Source organism: Sturnira hondurensis, unplaced genomic scaffold (assembly GCF_014824575.4).
Source record: "Sturnira hondurensis isolate 20B ecotype Veracruz unplaced genomic scaffold, ASM1482457v3 Scaffold0020119, whole genome shotgun sequence".
Lineage (NCBI taxonomy): Eukaryota > Metazoa > Chordata > Mammalia > Chiroptera > Phyllostomidae > Sturnira > Sturnira hondurensis.
Window position 1 is genome coordinate 352100 of NW_028092750.1, and position 12757 is coordinate 364856.

Here is a 12757-nt window from a genome sequence, read left to right on the forward strand (position 1 = left end):
ACTGGAATTTGAAGTGGTGGGGTGTTGGTGCACTGAACTTCTCATCTGTGCAGTCTGATGCTATCTTCAGAAAGATAATGTCAGAACTGAGTCAAATTTTAGGACATTCAGCAGACGTTACAGAATTGCTTGGTGTGGGGTAAAATCACACACACACATGGTATGAGAAAGGTTGAGTGTGGCTGTAGTGGGAGAATGAAGAACACAGGAGGAGAACTAGGTTCTTCCTTCACAAGTATCACTAGTATACGGGAGACATTAAACTGGAAGACTAGACAGGATCATTTGGAGAGAGTGAAATTTGAGAAAATAAGAGTCCAAGCTCTGAGTGTTAGAAAAGCTTAACATTTGGACATAAGGAAGAGGGAAAAAGAATTGAAAGAGGAAGGCTATGAGAGAGAAAGAAATACTGGCAGTGTTTTGTTTCAGATGCGAAGTGAAGAAAGAATTGCAAGATACTGGGATTTCTTTGCTGTCTCAAAGGTTGCTGAAGTTGTTCTGCCGTCTTGGGGCCTGGGGAAGCCTGCTGTGAACAGGGCTTCAAAAACAAAACAAAACAAAACAAAACAAAAAATAGGTCTGAAAGTGATGGTCCGAGGCCATTTTTGCTGGCTATAAGCTGAGTCTCTGGAACCACAGGGAACACCCAGATGTATTTATGCCCAAGATGAAACTGAATTCTATCCAGACAAGAGATGCACTTATGTGTGCAAAGCAAAGAGCAACACAGTGACTCTTGGTGGCAAACCGAACAAAACCAGAGTCACCTGGGGAAAGGGAACTTGTGCTCATGGAAACAGTGGATGGTTTGTGCTAAATACCAATGCAACCTTTCTGCTGAGGCCATTGGACACATAATCCCTGTAATTCTGTACCCCTCAAGGATTTAAATGTGTTGAAAAGTAAATACATAAAATGGATTTGTTGGAGAGAAAATAAATGTTGCCTAAAGATAGTGAATAACAACCAAGCCTTAACCATTAAATTTAACAGGTAGCACGGAGGTGGCTGATAATATTTACAAATGCAGTTTAATTTGAATGTTGCGGTAGACATAGCAGATTGGAGTGTAGCCAGAAAAAGGGAGGGAGGGAAATCAAGATCAGAAATATAAATATACCTTAATTCTTGTTTCTAAAATGAAAACAGAAATAATTGCAAAAGAAGGACATATGTATATAACTTAAATATAAATAAGTCTTACCAATTCAAATCCAACAGTACACAGAAAGCAATTAGTATGGCCAGTTGCAAGAATTCAATGAAAAAATACTAATAGACATTTAGTTACTATACTTCAGTATAATAACAAAGAGACAATATAAAATGAGTAACAAAGACACAAAGAAAAAAAAAGCCCTGGCTGGGGTGGCTCCTTGAATTGAGCATGGGCCTGTGAACCACAGGATCGCGGTTCGATTCCCAGTCAGGGCACATGCCTGGGTTGCAGGCCAGTTCCCAGCAGGGGACACAAAAGAGGCAACCATACATTGATATTTCTCTCCTTCTCTCCTTCCCTTCCCCTCTAAAGATAAATAAATAAAATCAAAAAATAAAAAATCAAATAAAAAATAGAATAGAATAAATAGAAAAAATAGAATCAACTGATTAAAAAGAGAGACAAAGAGTACAATTATGTTTATACATGCTCAAAACAGAGCAGTATAGAATATAATTTTACATCAGAAACCCAAAACTTAGGAACAACTTTCAAATAGAGTACTTGAAAAGATTTTTAATTCTCCAAAATGATTTTCTAATCTGCATCACTGAGATTATAATATCTCATTTGTAGAGCTGTGGAGATTTGATTAGATCACACATATGATCTACAGTGTTCATAGTAAATATTGAATAATAATTTTTAATTATAATTTGATGAGTGAATTCCCAATCCTGATTTTTAAAAAAGATTTTCAATAAGAAAATTATAATTAGAATAAAGTTTTTTAGCTTTCTTGAGGTATAATTGACAAAGTCATATTTATTTAAACTGTACAAATTGATGATTTGACATACTTACATTTTGTGAAATGATTACTACAATTAATTAACATTCATCACCTCACAGAATATTTTGTGTGTGTGTGTGTGTGTGTGTGTATGGTGAGAACATGAAGGCCTACAATCTCAGAAAATTTCAAGTACATTCTGTAGGCATGTAGAGAAGTATTTTAAGAACACATAAAAAAGACATTTCTAGGAATGCTGCTCGTTTGTTACATCGAGAAAGCTGTTGTATCAGTGAATGGATGTGACTGCCCATCTGTAATGCACACAGAGAAGTAAAGAAAGATGTTTTCAAGAATGTATCATTACCTACAGTAGCACACATTAGGTCCCCAGAGTTCATCCGATAACTGAACGCTTATTCCCTTTGACCAGCATCTCCCCATCTTTCCCACGCCCTATCCCTTGGCAACTACCATTCTATGCTGTTTGTATGTTTGACTTTTTTCTCTTTTTTTTTGTTTTTGATTTTACATATAAGTGAGATCATATAATACTTGTCTCTTTCTGGCTAATTTTAATTGTCTTGTGACCCAATGTGTGATCTTTCCTGAGAATGTTCTGAATGAAGTAAGAAGAATATCTCTTCTGCTGCTTTAAATGTTGCATAAAATATCCTGCATGTATCTGTTAGGTCCATGTGATCTAAAGCAGGGGTGTCCAACCTGCAGCCTGTGGGCCACATGGGGCTCAGGATGGCTCAGAAGGTGACCCAACACAAAGTTGTAAATTTACTTAAAACATTATTTTTTGTGATGTTTTTTTTGTGATTATGTGTCACCATGTATTTAATGTGTGGCCCAAGATGACTCTCCTTCCATATTTTGATATGCCAAAAAGGTGGACACCCTGGTCTAAAGTATAGTTCAAGTCCGTTTTATTATTCATTTTCTGTCTAGATGATCTATCCATTGTTGAAAGTGTGACACTGGAGTCCTCTATTATTGTATATTTTCTATTTCTCTCTGCAGACTGTGGGAATGACTTTCCTCACAAGTCCCCCCATGTGCCACGGATGAGAGTAAACATGACTGAGACATGATGTGATCTGCTTGGGGAGGAGGGGTGGCCAGTTTCCTAGAGGAAAAAGGCCTTGAGCAGTGGCCAGTTTCTCAGGGGAAAAAGGTATTGGGCCCCTTCCCCCAAGGGCTTTTACTGGGTTGTAATCCACAGGAATACAGGGCAACAAGGATCAAACAGTAGATAACATTTCAAAGAAATCTGAGGGCTTAGTCAGAGTCTGTCAGGAACAGAGTTTTAGGGTTTCCTGCTCAAACCCTTAACATATGAATGAAAGCACTCTTAGCAGAGCAGATTTCACAGATTTATCAGGAAGTCTTTGTGATGCCAGACTTTTTTCCAGGACACACTCTAGCAAGGCAAGGAGCTGTACCCCTCCCCAACAGGTATTCAGGCTTAAGGGGGTTAGAGCCAGGAAGTGCTTCTCCCAGAAGACATGGGGACTCCAGCTATCTCAAAGCCGGGAGGCAAGAGTGCATTGCCCTTTGTTGCAGCCCCCCAAGTCCTTCCATCATGGCCTCCCAGGTGATTGTGTCTGGCCTAGGTTGCCCCTCCTCTGAGGGGTCTTACCCGTCCAACCATGCTTGGGGGCAAAGAGGAAACTGAGGCAGCATTTGCCACCAGAGACAAGCCTTGTCTCTTGCTGCTCGAATTCCAAAGTTTGTCCCTTGCCCTTAGCCACACGGGGTAGAGTTACAATTCCTAGAACCAGGCAGAGCAGTCCACAACAGCAGACCTGTTAGAATTTGCTTTATATGTTTAGGTGCACCAGTGTGGGATATATACAATTTACATTTTAATATTCTCTTCATTGGCCATTTTATTGTTATATAATGACCTCTTATATCTTTTCTTACAGATTTTGAATTAAAGTTTATTTTGTTTATGTAAGTATAGCTACCTCGGCTTTCTTGTGATTTCTATTTGCATAGAATATCTTTTTCATCCCTTCACTTTTAGACTATATGTATTCTTAAAGCTGAAGTAAATTTCTTGTATGCAACATATAGTTGGGTCTTTTTTTTTTCATTATTTTAGTCACTCTAGGCTTTTTGCTTGGAGAACTTAATCCATTTAAATTTAAAGTAATTATATAGGTCAGGACTTAGTGTTGCTTTCTTATTGACTGTTTTCTGTTTGTCTTGTGTTTTTTTCCTTTCTTCCACTCTTGCTGCTTTTATTTTGAACTGATGATTTTTGGTAGTAGTATACATTGATTTCTTTCTTTTTATCTTTTCTGTATCTACCACTGTTTTTGCTTTGTGGTCACCCTGAGGTCTCTATAGAACATGCTATAATTATAACAGCCTAGTTCAAGTTGATGACAATTGCAAACACGTACAAAAACTACCATTTTACTCTCCCTCTAGTGTTATTAATGTCACAACTTACTTATTTTTACATTGTATATTCATTAACAAATTATTGTAGCTACAGTTACTTTTAATACTTTTGTTCTTTAATCTTTATACCAAAGTTGTTGACACCCTACCGTATATATTATAGTATTGGAATATTCTGTATTTGGCTCCATACTTACTTTGACCAGTTTGTTTCATATTTTCATATGTTTTCACATTACCAAGTGATCCTTTCATTTTAGTTTAAAGAACTTTCGGCATTTCTTGTAAGGCAGACCTAGTGATGATGAACTACTTTGTTTGTCAGCTTTGTTTGTCTAGAGAGTCTTTTATCCCCCCTTCATTTCTGAAGGGCAAATTTGCCAGGTAAAGTACTCTTGGTCGGCAGCTTTTCTTTTCTTTTCTTTTAGGACTTGTATCATCTTACTCGCTCCTGGCCTACAATGTTTCTGTTGAGAAATGTGCTGACAGCCTTGTGAGTGCTCCCTCACAAGGATTTTTTTTTCTTTTGCTACTTTTAAAATTCTGTCTTTGATTTTAGATAGATTTATTTTCATGTGTCTTAGAGAAGATATTTTTGGGTTGAAACATTTGGGTACCTTGTGAGCTTCATGAATTTAGATGTCTAAATCTCTCCCCAGCTTTGAGACATTCTCAGCAATTATTCCTCTTAAATAAGCTTTTTGTCTCTTTCTTCTATTTTCAGGACTCCAATGTTGCATATGTTGTTTGTTTTGATGGTATCCCATAATTTACTAGGCTTATGTTTTTCTTCTTCATTCTTTTTTCTTTGTCTCTTCTGACTGGGTGCTTTTTAATGATAGACCTTTTATGTCACATCATCTTGCTTTTCCATGATCATCTGCTGATGATGCTCTGTATAGCATTTTCACTCTATTCATTGTATGCTTCAGCTGCATATTTTCTGTTTGGTTCTTTTTCATAATTTACATCTCACTGTTAAACTTGTTTTGTTCATGTGTAGTTTTCCTGCAGCTCTCAGAGCCCTTGCTGATGCTCTCCCAGCTGTTCCCTGACCCCTTCCTCCCAGTTATACAGAACACCTTAGTTCCGATAGGGCGAGAACAACGTGGCCTCTCTGGCAGTGTCATGCATCATGGGGAAGCCGACTCACCTCTCTCATGTTCTTACTTTTCCCTGTGGGAGAAAGCATAGGCCATGGGCATCTCTCTTGGCACTGTCTATGCTGCCTTGGGGAGGTACAATGCTGGCAAAGTAAAACTAGTAATCTTGCTGTTCATCAGAAATTCTCTAAAGGAATATACAAGGAAGCAATACTTCATTGATGATTCCAATGTTAAAACATTAAATATGTCAAAACACATTACATATATCTGTGTACATATCTATGTATATATCAGATGGGAAAATACAATAAACATAGCAATCCTGGCCCAATGTATACATAAATTTTCAAAGATTATAAGAATCTAACTGAAAGAGTTTTAATTTTTTTCTCTTAATAAGTTCTATACTTCCTTGGGAAAAATAAAGAGTTGAGGTTAGCCAAGAAATTGTTAGAGAACAAAAGTTATAAGGAAGAGATTGAATATCTTTTCAAAGGGTAAAATACACTACAAACCTATAATATTAAAACTGTATTTCTATTGAAGTAGTATACAGATCAACTTACGTGTGAATTTAAATATTATAAATACAATATCATCTTCTAAAGACATGTTTAAATAGTGATTTTTAAATTAACAGAACTGGAGAAATTAGTCAATCATTTAAAGATAAATTAAGTGAGAACCTTATTTTTCTAGCCCTAATACACACCAGATGATTTGAAGACAAACATATAAATAATAAAACCAATAGTTTTTATGATACAGTTGTAAATCTTTCCTTAATTTTGGCTTTAGAAATTACTTTTCTTTGAGTTTTTTAAGTTCCAAAGATGGATCTAGTAGAAAATTTTTCCTACAACTAAGTGGGATTTTATACTGGATGCAGATTCACATGATATAAAACAATTAAAGTAAGTTTTAATATTTCCTTCTAGACTCATTCTTTGGGTAATAAAATGAAGGAAAATAATAACTAAAAATAATTTTAAAAATAGACAGTTTCGTGACTCCAGGGGAAGTTGGTATACACTAACAGAGTAGGGTAGATGTTATTGGGGCTGCCTGTGGGTTTCCAAGGGAGTAAACTACTTTTCTTTGTAGATATTTGGCTTTGGTGATATGCCGATCTTCTTTCTTAAAGCTAGGTCTGACCAGCTGGAGGTCTCTATTCAAAGGACCAACAGGGATATTCTCAAACCTTCTTAAGAATTAGTGAGGGGACTCAGGGACTCCTCTCTCTCTGTCTTCCTCTCTCTCTCTCTATTTCTTCTCTTTCCTAAATATATTACTCAAATACATTAATAAGTATTGTGTCATTTAAAAAATAACATTTAATTCTAAATTTAAGTTTTTATTTTATTATTAATTTCATCTGTAAACTTTGTATTGAATTCCTCCACTATCAATAAGTTTCAAGTACTTTAAGAAACAGGTTAATGACCACATAAAGAAACTCTTACTATAAAACAAAAAAAGTATCATATCACAATTTCTGTTCCCCCCCAAATTTTATATTTTTCTACATAAAAATCAGGTCAAACACAAATACAATTTAAAAGACAAACAACTGACAGTAGATAATCATAACATTTAAAGTATGAGTTAGTATCAACACATTTTTAAAATCTTACTAATTAAGAAACAAACATCTCAATGCAAACTTTGGAAAAATGAGCAAGTAATCAGAAATGAAGAAATACATATATTTTCAACTATTATGAATAAAAATGTTCATTCTTACTGAAAGCTAAATGGATAAAAATTAAAATAATGCACCTATTATAAAATGAGATTTTAAATAAAATAATAACTGTGTAAATGGAAAATTTTTACACAATGATAAAATTGTAAATAGACAAAATACTTTCAAGGACAATTTTGGCACTACATAACAATAAAAACATCTTCATTGCTCACGATGCACCAAACACTCTTTTAAGTTAGCATGCATATTATTAGTTCATATAGTTTCCATAACAGTTTTGAGGTAAATACGATTCCAGATGATATGTAAATATGAAAAAGGACATTGAGATTTCATGACAAAAAAAAGGGGCAGAAACAGAATTCTACTTGAGGCAGCCCAGCTTCATAGTCCAACTTCATAATTACCATCCTATTTCCCTGATGGAAGACTTTAAAAGAGACATACCCCTGACATACACACTTAGAATAGAATTCGATCTTGAAGAAATAATTGTGACTGTCTATAAAGATTTAATCACCACAGTATCCTAGTAACATTGTTTGCAATAGCAGAAAATTGAAAATGTCTAAGAAAAAAATATCTGAATAAATTAAGTCCAATAAATACAACTCACAGTTATAAAAATAACATTATAGGATATAAAATTATGTAAAAATGTATTATGTAAGTAAAAACAAGTTAAAAAGCAGCATACACCATAGCATTGTTTAAAATATCTAGATAACTAAATACCAAAGTAATGACAGTTATTGCCTTTAACAACAATTTATTTACTTTTTATCTGTATCTATAATCGTTTGTAGTATCATAATAAAAAAAGCATGTAAACCTTTTGTGACCAAAGAATATATGTGTGAACATAATCTCCTCTATGTAGAGTTACTGTTTCTAAGAAAACATTGTAAAGAATTTAAATATTTTTATATTTTACTATATAAAAATTTAAAATATATGAATGCTAAATTACTGCTAAGAAAATTAAAGTCAAATGAAAAAAAAGTGAAAAATAAGTCATTCTCATCACATATTATCCAAAATGTTTAATATCCTTAATATATGAAAAGTTATTGTGAATCACTTAGAAAAGAATAAATACCAAAGTAGACCAAATGATCTGGCAAGAGACTAATTCCAAACAAAAGAGATATACAGATTACCAAAAGCACACTTAAATATAGTCAGAGTCAAATAGTGATCATAATAATTCATGCCAATTACATTTTGGGTAATTGTTCCCTGTAGCTGAAAGAATTCTAATTGATGAATCTATATGGTAGGTGGTGTGACAATGTGTTTATGTGGTGTGACCATGTGTTTATGTGGTGTCAGGAGAGAAGAGGGTAGCAGTACATTCTGCCCCCCCACCCCCTCTCCCAGACATAGCCACACCCTCTACACCTCCCTCCATCACCAGGATCAGCAGCCAGTCCACGTCCCCTCCCCACTTAGCCACACTAAAGCATCCACTTCCCAATTGCTCCCTATGATTCTACCTTACTCTTTTATTTTTTACAGATCTTGTTTTTGTTGTTGTTGTTGTTTTGCTTTGCTTTTTGATCACCAAATTCTCTTTACTCATAGCCAGGGTGATTTTTTTTTGGAAAGAATGCACTTTTCAAAAAGAATTTTAGAATAGTATTTGATTTACAGAAAAGTCATGAAAGCACTACAGAGTTCTCAGGTGTCCCAAACCCAGTTTCCCCTGTTGTTAACATCCTCATTAGCACAGTATATTTATGACAGCTAATGAACCAATGTTGATAAACACTATTAACTAAAGTCTATTATTTATTCAGATATGTTTAGTTTTGACTGTTCTTTATTTATTTAAAAACACCACTTTACTTTTAGTTGTCATATCTTCTCAGACTCATCTTGGTTGTGACAGTTTCTCACACTTTCCTTGTTTTTAATGACAGCAGTTTAGAGGAGGGTTGGTCAAGCATTTTGTAGAATGTTCCTCTATTGAGTTATTTTTTCCCAATTACAGTTTACATTCAATATTATTCTGCATTAGTTTCAGATGTACAGCATGTGCTTTACGGAGTGGTTCCTTCACTGCTTCAAGTGCCCACCTGGCCCCCACACAGTTGTCACAGTATTACTGACAATATTCTTTATGTAGTAATCTACAACTCTGTGACTGTTACACAACTACCAATCTGTACCGCTCAGTCCCTTTGCCTTTCTTCCAGCCCCTAAACCCCCTCCCCTCTGACAACAGTCAGTGTATTCTCTGTATCTATGAGTTTGTTTCTGTTTTGTTTGTTTACATTGCTCATTAGATTCCATATATAAATGAGATCACATGGTACTTGTCTTTGTCTGTCTGACTTATTTCACTTAGCATAATACCCTCTAGGTCTATCCATGCTGTCACAAATGGCAAGATTGCATTCTTTTTACAGCTGGGTAGTATTCCACTGTGTAAATGGACCACAGCTGTTTTACCCACTCGTCTACTGGGCTGCTTTCATATCTTGGCTATTGTAAATGGTGCTGCAGTGAACATGGGGAAGCATATATTCTTTCAAATTAGTGTTTTGGGTTTCTTCTGATATATTCCCAGAAATATAATCACTGGATCACAAGACAATTCCATATTTAATGTTTTCATGAATCTCCACACTGTAAAAGAAAGAGTGAATTTTAAGAGTCAAAATCAGAATATGTCACTGTCCTCAGAACTATCCAGGAATTTCATATTGTACATTGAATAGAATTCAAGCTGTCCTATTGTCCTGTCTTATTTCCTTTGTAATGCTTCTCTGTAACTGGAAAAAAACTTGGTGGGCGAGGTGATTTATTTATTTGTTTACTGTGTTTATTTAATGTAATCATATGTAGTCTAGGACCTTCTTTGTATCATTCACAGCTATATGCCCATCACTCAAGAAAACACCTGAAACTGTAGGGGGTCCATAAAGATTCATAAAATGAATGACTAATTAGTAAATAGATAATAAGTTGTGGCGGAGTACAGTTATGTCGTTAAAATAAAATTTAAAAGGAGAAATCAGAACACATCCCATTTTTACTCAACTAGAAATTTATATCTAATGTGTTTAAAGATCATTCCAGCATACCATGATTCTCAAAGTAGAATCAAGCCATATAGATTTTGATTTAGCTTTAAGAATCAAAAGTCTAAATTGAACTCATTTAATTTAGTTCATAATTTCTCTTTTCATGAGTTAAGTGTTAGGGAAAGGTCAATATCAGGTCAATATACCTTATATGAGTCACAGAAATCATTTACAATGTAATAGAGAATTCAACCTTGATCATTAGCTCCTCTATAAATCATATGCTCAGAATTTTTAAGAAACAATTAAACATATATTTTAGAGTTATTGCCTCAGAGTCTGTTTCTTCTTCAATTTGTAGAAAATAGAATTTCTATGAAACAAGTTAGATATTTATTTGTACATTCAGGTTCCTAGCAACATTATTCACAATAGCCAAAAAGAGGAAGCAACACAAATGTTGATCAACACATGAAAAAATAACACATTTTGATTCCCATACACAATGGCCTATTATTCAGTCTTAAAAAGGAAAGCAACCTGCACACAGGCCAGCAACATGGGACATAATGCTAAGTGAAATGAGCCAAATACCAACAGACAATACTGTGTGTTTCCACTTACATAGGGTACCTAGAGTGGTCAAGTTCACAAAGACAAGACGTAGAAGGTGGTTGTGAGGACCCAGAGGAAAATGAGGATTTATTGTTTAATGTGTCTACAGGGTGAATTTTGAAAATGGAAAGTATTCCAGTGATCGGTTCTATAACAATGTGAAGGTACTTAACACTCCTGTACTGTACATTTATAAATGGTGAACATAGTAAATTTTGCTGTGTGTATTTTGCCACAATTTAAAAAAATTAATAACATAGGACTATACTTTCATTTAGCTAAATACATTTTTTTCTTAAATAAATGCTTAAAAGCAAACAAAGAGTTAAAAAGAAAACTAAATCTTTGGAGAGACCCTTGAACAATTCTGAAGATACAAACCTTTCCAAGATGTTTTACAGTGTGAAGTACAGTGAAGGATTGCCCAAGGTCCCATGATTGCTCATGGTCCCAATCAGGAAGTAAGTTGGAACCTTCAGTATTCAGGGGTTAATGTCAGTTCAGAAAGCTTGGGAGGGAGAAAGGCCTTCTAGGAGCACCTGTTATCTGGACTTCCATAGAGTCAGCTACAAATTTTATATTTTGTATATATCAAAGACAACTATGAGGGTACATTTTTGCGACCAAACTTAGATCCTCCAAATGAATTTCTTAAATGTGAGCTCTTCTTTGAATCAATAGGAAACTTATAAAAGATTTAAACTTATAAAATACGCCAAGCGGTTTCTTTTGTTACACATATCACCTCACTTACTTTGACTGACTTTTGCTATTGTCTTTGGTAGATTTTTGTGTCACAGTCTTTGTTAAAGTAGGAAGTGGTAGGGTGAGTTAAACATTTCTCATAGTTTACATTTAAGTAATCAATCTGTGGATAGAACCAGTTTTAAAGTGTCAACAGTTTAATATTAGGAAATAATATCACACAGAGAAAAAGGTGAGATATATATCCAAATGAAATCATAACTCATTACTAACTCAAATTTATGAAAAATGGCATTATTTGCCACGTGGTCTTATTCAAAATAGCTTTAATGGTTTTTTTAAAACTCAAATCAAATGTGGATTTGGCCATTTTAGATGTATATTTTCCAACTCTGGCCATATTTGGGAAAGGAAAACCCCACATCCCAGGTCTCGCTCATGGCCACCGCCCTTTTAGGTGGCTCACGGTGTGTGCCTGTAGTCAGTGCATTTTCTGGGTATATATTAACCCAGGCCTCTACTTTGATTCAAAAGCTATTTGTCCTTTTCTTTTTTAAAAGACTTTTGCATTCTTTCTAGCAAAATACTGATGTCACACTAAAAATAATCCTGCCCAGCAGTTTTAGATTAAGACCATCACAAGCGATATTGAGAAGAATTACTGTCAATGAGTGTAAAATGATTGCTCCAAGTTGTACCAGTAAATGACCATGGACATAATTTGAAGTATTATAGTTAAATGAGAAAAATAAGTTGCTCCTAGAGACAAAAGCAACAGTATCTACTTCCAAAAAGGACACATAGAATTAAAGAAATCATCTGGGTGACTTACAACTAAATTTCCAAATAATCAAGGCTTGAGTGATTGCATTATTCTATCTTCCTTACCCGATTCCCAAGCATGTATGGATCCAGCCAGAATGGCTTTTAAAGTTCATGTATTTCCTGAACTGTGGCATTTCACAAGGGAGAGTACACAATGAGGATGCTTCCTGTCGCGGTGGCATAGGATGTTTAACAGCGCTTAATCACATCCATGAAAGACTCTCTGAAAACGTATTGCTTATGAATGACGTCTATTGTGGTCTGATGTTTCTTTCAGGTGGTGACTTTGCAGATGAAAAATGACTAATGTACAATACTCAAAATAAATTATATGTCCCCCATCCCCATTTCCCACAAACTCCTTCTCACACGCACACTTGTTTTAAGTGAATGGAA